At 48.4% G+C, this 7,069-nt stretch overlaps 1 pseudogene; it reads left to right on the top strand.

The window, feature by feature from the left end:
• Positions 1–303: 303 nt before the first annotated feature.
• LOC138297646 (U2 spliceosomal RNA) lies at positions 304–478 on the top strand (annotated as a pseudogene).
• Positions 479–7,069: the final 6,591 nt, after the last annotated feature.

Raw genomic sequence — 7,069 nt, 5'->3', positions numbered from 1 at the left:
TTCAAAGTTCCTAATTTACCTGTGTGGAGTACCTTGCATTTTATGTATTTACTTCAAATCTTGAACATGTGGTTCTAAAAATATATTAATAAAGATATTTTTCTGTATAAAAACTATTGACCTGGAGTTAAAGTCTTTGAGTGTGTGTTCCTCATTTATTGCCTGTGTGTGTACAACAAATGCTTAACACTACCCTCTGATAAGCCTACTGCTCGACCACACTACCACAAAATAGAGCATTAGACTTATCTAATTTTGCCACTATCTTACCTCTAAGGGGAACCCTTGGACTCTGTGCACACTATCTCTTACTTTGAGAAAAAATATAAAGAGCCAACTTCCTACACTTAAGATATGCAGTGTCTACACGTCATATGTTAAATTGATTTTTTGAAAAGGTAGATGGAATAGGAGCTTGCTCTGTCCACTCCACGCATGAACCTAGTATTGCAGTGCCTCCAGGAATGGTGCATTTACCCACCCGGGGAAAAACATCCTGTTGAAAAAAAGAGGAAAAAACGAAAGTAGCGCTTCACTGGCTCTCTGTAAAGTGACGTGCATGTGTTTGGGTTTAAATAAAACCAACCTGACCACTTTGTGGAAGCTGTGCTTGTTTTATTTCTTTCTTTATATTTCTGTCGTATTTAATACTGCCCCCCCTTTTCTTTTAGTTTTTTTTCCTCTGCTCCAAGGCTACACTTTGGTACAGGAAAATGTCAGAAAAAGACTGCGTCGTCTGCAGTGTTTTTCTTTCATTTTTTTATCCATTTCACAGGGGAGCGAGTGATGGAAAGGAGGGGAAGCAGAGGGGAAGAGCCCTTATTTGATCTCCCAGATTTTCAGCAAATGATGAGGAGTGAGATAGAAATGGTAAGACAAGAAGAAAGACAAGCATTTGCAATGCAGCGGATCTCGCATTTCTCCAAGTTAGAGCTATTAGCAGTTGTAAACTCCCAACCGGACTTTTCTTGCCTCATTAAATGGAAAAAAATTAGCGCAATCGCACTGCTAAAAAATGGAAATGGAAACATCTCGCGTTTGCTTGAGCTCGAGCAATTAGCATTATAAATTCCTAACCGGACTTTTCATGCCACATAAATTGAAAATAAAAATAAAACAGTTTCACATAACTAACTGGACTTTTCTTGCCATGTAAACTGAAAAGTAAAAGTTTCACATAAGCGAGCTGATGGCCACCATCAGTGCAAAGCATACACACAAACGGAAATAACAGTTCACTCGTAGTGAAACCTATAGGCAAAAGTGCAATTATCTGCGTAACCGGCAAAAGTGCAATTAACTATGTAACAGGGTCAATGTCATGCAAAGCGCTCGACTTCAGAAAAGCGAGATCGTGCTGTGAAAAATGAGAAAAAGTAGTCCACAAACTGGACGGAATACAGCGAGCCTCGTATGTTTTCAGTACTTGGCCGCTGCGCTAGAGAAGGGCTAACGACCGGAAAAGACATGACGTATGCATGCTTTCCAGTAATGAAAGCAAGCATATTTTAAAATACAAGCCCACGATCCAATGAAAGACGCTGACATGACATGGGCGGGGCTCCGAGCCCTTTTCTAACTACTACAGCGTCTCGCAAGCGATACGCATGCACAAGCACATGGTACGCAGGTTCGACCCTAAAAAGAGAGAGAGAGAGAGAGGAGGGGGGCAGCTGGCTGTGGCATAGCAGAGGAAGTGGACACTGTCCATGTCTTCTCGTGGCAGAAAGAAAAGACAGAGGCCGTCATTACAACATTGGCCATTACGAGATCCCCGCTGGGCCGCAACACAGGAGCCAGCTCCAAATTAAGCCAGCGGTGTTGCAATGGGTGCAGTTGCACCCGTCGTGCTTTTCACTGTCTGCTATTCAGACAGTGAAAAGCTCCTTGGGGCCGTGGCAGGGGGCCCGCAACTCTCCTTTCCGCCAGCCTTTTCATGGCAGTTCCTACCGCCATGAAAAGGCTGGCGGGAGGGGGACTCGTAATCCCCTGGGCAGCGCTGCCCTGGGGGATTACAACCGCCGGGACCAACGTGGCGGTAAACTGCCGGGACCAACGTGGCGGTACACTGGTGGTCCTGGCGGTAAACCGGCGGTCCCGGCGGTGCGACCGTGGCGCTTCCGCCGTGGTCGGAATTAGCAGGATTGCACCACCAGCCTGTTGGCGGTGCAATCGTCAGAACAGCCCTGGCGGTCTTTGACCGCCAGGGTTGTAATGAGGGCCAGAGTCCTTTTCATTCTTTGCCTGCCCCCACTCAGCCACGAACGGCCGAGCCTTATCTGTAGGCCTAAGCTACAGGGCAGCAGAGTCCTGGGAAAGTAAGGGCAAGGTGCTTGCCACTTGCTGCCAGGGTGCTGTCCAGGGTGGCCCGGCCTTCCGACCCAGGGGCTGGACGCAGTGGACAGGAAGGGGCAGGCATGCAAAAACTAGAAAGTGGGCAAGGTGGTTATGCTAATGGACGCATAATGAGGTGACTGCTGAGAACTCACGCTGAAGAGGCAAAAGGCCCATGAACGGTCAAGGAAAGGACGACCCCAGCCCGAGTCAGCCAGGGAGGCCTGCAGGTGAGGTGAGAATTCTGGCACATTTCGGGTATTCGCTTCTTGGCCTTTTGGCTAAGATCAAGCGCAGACTTGATTGGCAGAAGGTGGGATTTTCTTTGATTCTTGAAGAGGCTGAGCCTGCATCACTCTGGCTTGTCTGGAGCCAGGCTGCTATTAGAAAAGTGCTTAGTGACCACAGGAAGTAATTTCCTCTCTGGGGACACTTAAGGGGTTGGGCCTTCGTTCCCTAGCTTGCCCAGGGCAAGGCTGGCATGTCTGGGTGGAAAGATTGAGGTTGGGCGATCTTGTTGTGGGTTGGACCTGATAGCCTTAGGGTGGTCACCCCTAACTTTTTACCTGCCTCCCTCCACTTTTTAGATACTGTTTTTGCTGGCTTTAAAAGTCTACGCACTTTACCACTGCTAACCAGTGCTAAAGTGCATATGCTCTCTCCCTTTAAACTTGGTAACATTGGATCATACCCAATTGGTCTATTTAATTTACTTATAAGTCCCTAGTTGAGTGCACTATATGTACCCAGGGCCTGTAGATTAAATGCTACTAGTGGGCCTGCAGCACTGATTGTGCCACCCACTTATGTAGCCCCTTAACCTTGTCTAAGGCCTGTGTGTGCAGTTTCACTGGCAATTGACTTGGCATTTAAAGTACTTGCCAAGCCTAAAACTCCCCTTTTTCTACATATAAGACAACCCTAAGGTGTCCCTTGGGTAACCCCTAGGGCAGGGTGCTATGTAGGCAAAAGGCAAGACATGTACCTATGTAGTTTACATGCCTTGGTAGTGTAAAACTCCTAAATTTGTATTTACACTGCTGTGAGGCCTGCTCCCTTCATAGACTAACATTAGGGTTGCCCTCATACATTGTTTGAGTGGTAGCTGCTGATCTGAAAGGAGTAGGAAGGTCATATTTAGTATGGCCAGAATGGTGATACAAAATCCTGCTGACTGGTGAAGTTGGATTTAATATTACTATTTTAGAAATGCCACTTTTAGAAAGTGAGCATTTCTCTGCACTTAAATCTTTAAGTGCCTTACAATCGACGCCTGGCTGGGTTTAATTGACAGCTCCTTGTGCATTCACTCAGACACACCCCAAACACAGGATACTCAGCCTCACTTACATACATCTGCATTTTGAATGGGTCTTCCTGGGCTGGGAGGGTGGAGGGCCTTCCCTCACTCAAAGGACTGCCACACCCCCTACTGGGACCCTGGCAGACAGGATTGAACTGAAAGGGGACCTGGTGCACTTCTAATCCACTCTTTGAAGTCTCTCCCACTTCGAAGGCAAATTTGGGTATATAAACAGGGTCTCTGCCCCTACCAACTCAGATACTGCCTGGAGAAGAGAACCTGAACCAGAACCTGCATCCTGCCAAGAAGACCTGCCTGGCTGCTCAAAGGATTCATCTGTCTGCTTTCTGTGAAGGACTGCTGCCTTGCTGTTGCCCTGCTGCCTTGCTGTTCTCTGGCTGTGGTGAAGAAGTGCTCTCAAAGGGCTTGGATAGAGCTTGCCTCATGTTCCCTGAAGTCTCACGACCAAAAAGACTTCATCTCTACAAGAAGGACTCCTTGTGCAGTGAAATTCGACGCACAGCCTTCCAGTAATGATGCAAAGCCTGCACCGCAGTGAAAATTTCACTGCACGCTGAACCGGAATGATGCAGCTTGACTTCGTAACGAGAAGATCGACACAGCGCCAGCGCAGCAACCGGAAATTCGGTGCACAGCCTCACTGGATTGACGCACAGCCAAGCCGGAACGACGCAGCCTGCCGTGCGGTAGAAAATTTGATGCAACGCCCACCAGATTGACGCAGCTCCTGTGACTTCATCCTGCCAGTGCCGGAAATCCACGCATCGTACCTGGGGCGTCTGAAAACCCCGCAACCCGAAGGTGATCCACGACGAGCGCCGGAAACCGACGAACAGCCGTCCCTGCGTGAAAACTAAATGATGCATCGCCGTATGCAGCCCGACAAATCGACGTATACTTCTTTGTTTCCACGCATCTCCTCCTCTGCGGCTCCTTGCAGAGAACTTTTCATGTGAACCAGGTACTTTGTGCTTGAAAGAGACTTTGTTTGCTTTTAAAAGACTTAAGACACTTTATATCACTTTTTAGTAATATCTCAACATATATCTATTGCATTTTAATCTTTTTGACCTGCATCTTATCAAATAAATATTATGTATTTTTCTTAACACTGTGTGGTGTATTTTTGTGGTGCTATATTGTGTTATTGTATGATTTGTTGCACAAATACTTTACACATTGCCTTCTAAGTTAAGCCTGACTGCTCAGTGCCAAGCTACCAGAGTGTGGGCACAGGATAATTTGGATTGTGTGTGACTTACCCTGACTAGAGTGAGGGTCCTTGCTTGGACAGGGGGAACCTGACTGGCAACAAAAGACCCCATTACCAATTGCTCAGGGCAAGGCTGACACGTCTGGGTGGAAAGATTGAGGTTGGACGATCTTGTTGTGCAATTGCTAATGCTCCCTAAAGCCGTGGGGACGGGCCTGCGGCTTAACTGGAACCGTCTATGCTCTAAGGCTGGTGAGGGCTCAGTGCTGCCCCTCGTTTGCACTTTCTCCGTGTTCTTGCAGTGAAGGGGCTGGGCCTGTGACTCCTGGCTTGCCCGGGACCTGGCTGCACTCCCAACACTGCTTGAGCACTGGGGAGTTGTCCGTTTCAGGACCGTTGCAGCTTTACAGCTGCTGCACGCGTGACAGCGATTTCCCTCCTTTGTAGAAGTTACGCGGTGCACTGCGGTGAGCTGAGTGTTATAATGAATTGTGGGTTGTTTCTATAAGGTTTTTATGTGATTGCATGTTTGGCCATTCTAATTGTTGGACCTGGCCCTTTTACAGGGTCATTTGCCAGGCTTTTTGCCTTTTGCCTCCTTATTTGTCAGACCTTTGTTGGGTGACGTTATGACTCTGAGCACTTTATCACTGCTACCAGTGCTAAAGTGCGTGTGCTCTGCCTTGTAAAATTGGTATGATTGCCTTATACCTAATTGGCATATTTAATTTACCTATAAGTCCCCTGTAAAGTGGTATCCCTATACCCAGGGCCTGTAAATTAAATGTTACTAGTGGGCCTGCATCGCTGCTTGCGCCACCCACTGAAGTAGCCTTTCAAACCTGTCTCAGGCCTGCTAGCGCAGGGCCTATGTGCACAGTTTTCTGCCACAGGGACCTGACATCTACAGTTACTTGCCAGGCCCAGCACTCCCCTTTTACTACATGTAAGTCACCCCTAAGGTACGCCCTAGCTAGCCCTATGGGCAGGGTGCCATGTCTGTAGAAGGTAGGACATGCACCAGGTTGCGTGGCCTGTTCTGGTAGTGACAAACAGCCTAACTTGGTGTCTCACTGCTGTGAGTGCTGCCTTCTCATAGAATTGCATTAGGCATGCCCAGCCTTATGTGTAAGGGGTATTGTCTGATTTATGAGTGGTAGCGTAGGTATGTTTAGTATGGTTGTAATGGTGATAAGAAATGCTGCTTACTGGTGTAGGTGTTTTTTTTTTACTATTACAGAAATGCCACTTCTAGAAAGTGAGCATTTCTCTCTGCTTATGACTCTGGTGTTTTGCAGCTTGACTTCAATCCACGTCTGGGCAGACTGACAGTTGGGGCTTTGTGTATACTTTTCAAACAGCTTGTACACAGGGAGGTTGGAGGTGTCACAGAGGTGCATCTACATATTGTATGGTCTTCCGGGGCTGAGAGAAGGGAGAGGCAGGGCATACATGCATTTGTAAAGGCTGTGCCCTGGCCTCACACAATAGGGTTGTTTGCCCCCCACTGATGTTTGGAGCCTGTGCAGGAGGAGAGAAGGGGCACTCCCAGAACAGTTGTAACTGAATGGAACCCCCTCTCCTCCTCATTGTAAGAGATACTGCAAACTAATTATAAGTACAGGGGAATTTTCCCCACATTTTGGACATTCTTGAGGACTGAAGAGATTTACCTGAAACTGGACACTGGACGCTGCTGAGAGGAATCACCAGGACCCACCTTGGACTGCTGCTGCTGTGCTTACCTGTGACCATATGCAACCCTTGTGCTGGCCTGTAGCTGGGTCCGCCAACCCTGTGCTCCTTTTCACTCCTGTCCCCAGGGGCAGGGTGCCGTGGCCCCTGACCTCTGCCATTAGCTCCTTTACGAGAGTGCTGCTTTGTGAAAGGAAAGCGTCTAGAAGCACGCTCTCTTGTGGCCCTTGCCCCTCCTGCACACAGTCGCGTGAAAAAGAATAAAAGAATCACCGCCGCAGCCTGGGATCCAAGAGGAACATCTAGCGCTTCTAAAATCGATCCACGTGCTACCCGAGTTCACTGCCGCAGCCCGAGTGTATCTTCATTGTCATTGCGCTCCATCCAGGGCCCCCAGGGCACCAAAAGAAGGAAGAGAGGAGTGAGCGCACTCCAGCCGTGCCCCCGGGGCAAAGCACTCTTTCAAACGGGCCCCCTGGGCACCAACAGGCACCGCCCTTGGT

Source organism: Pleurodeles waltl, chromosome 5, assembly GCF_031143425.1.
Source record: "Pleurodeles waltl isolate 20211129_DDA chromosome 5, aPleWal1.hap1.20221129, whole genome shotgun sequence".
NCBI lineage: Eukaryota > Metazoa > Chordata > Amphibia > Caudata > Salamandridae > Pleurodeles > Pleurodeles waltl.
Note: the sequence above shows the minus strand (reverse complement) of the source record. Positions and strands in the feature narration are given on the sequence as shown.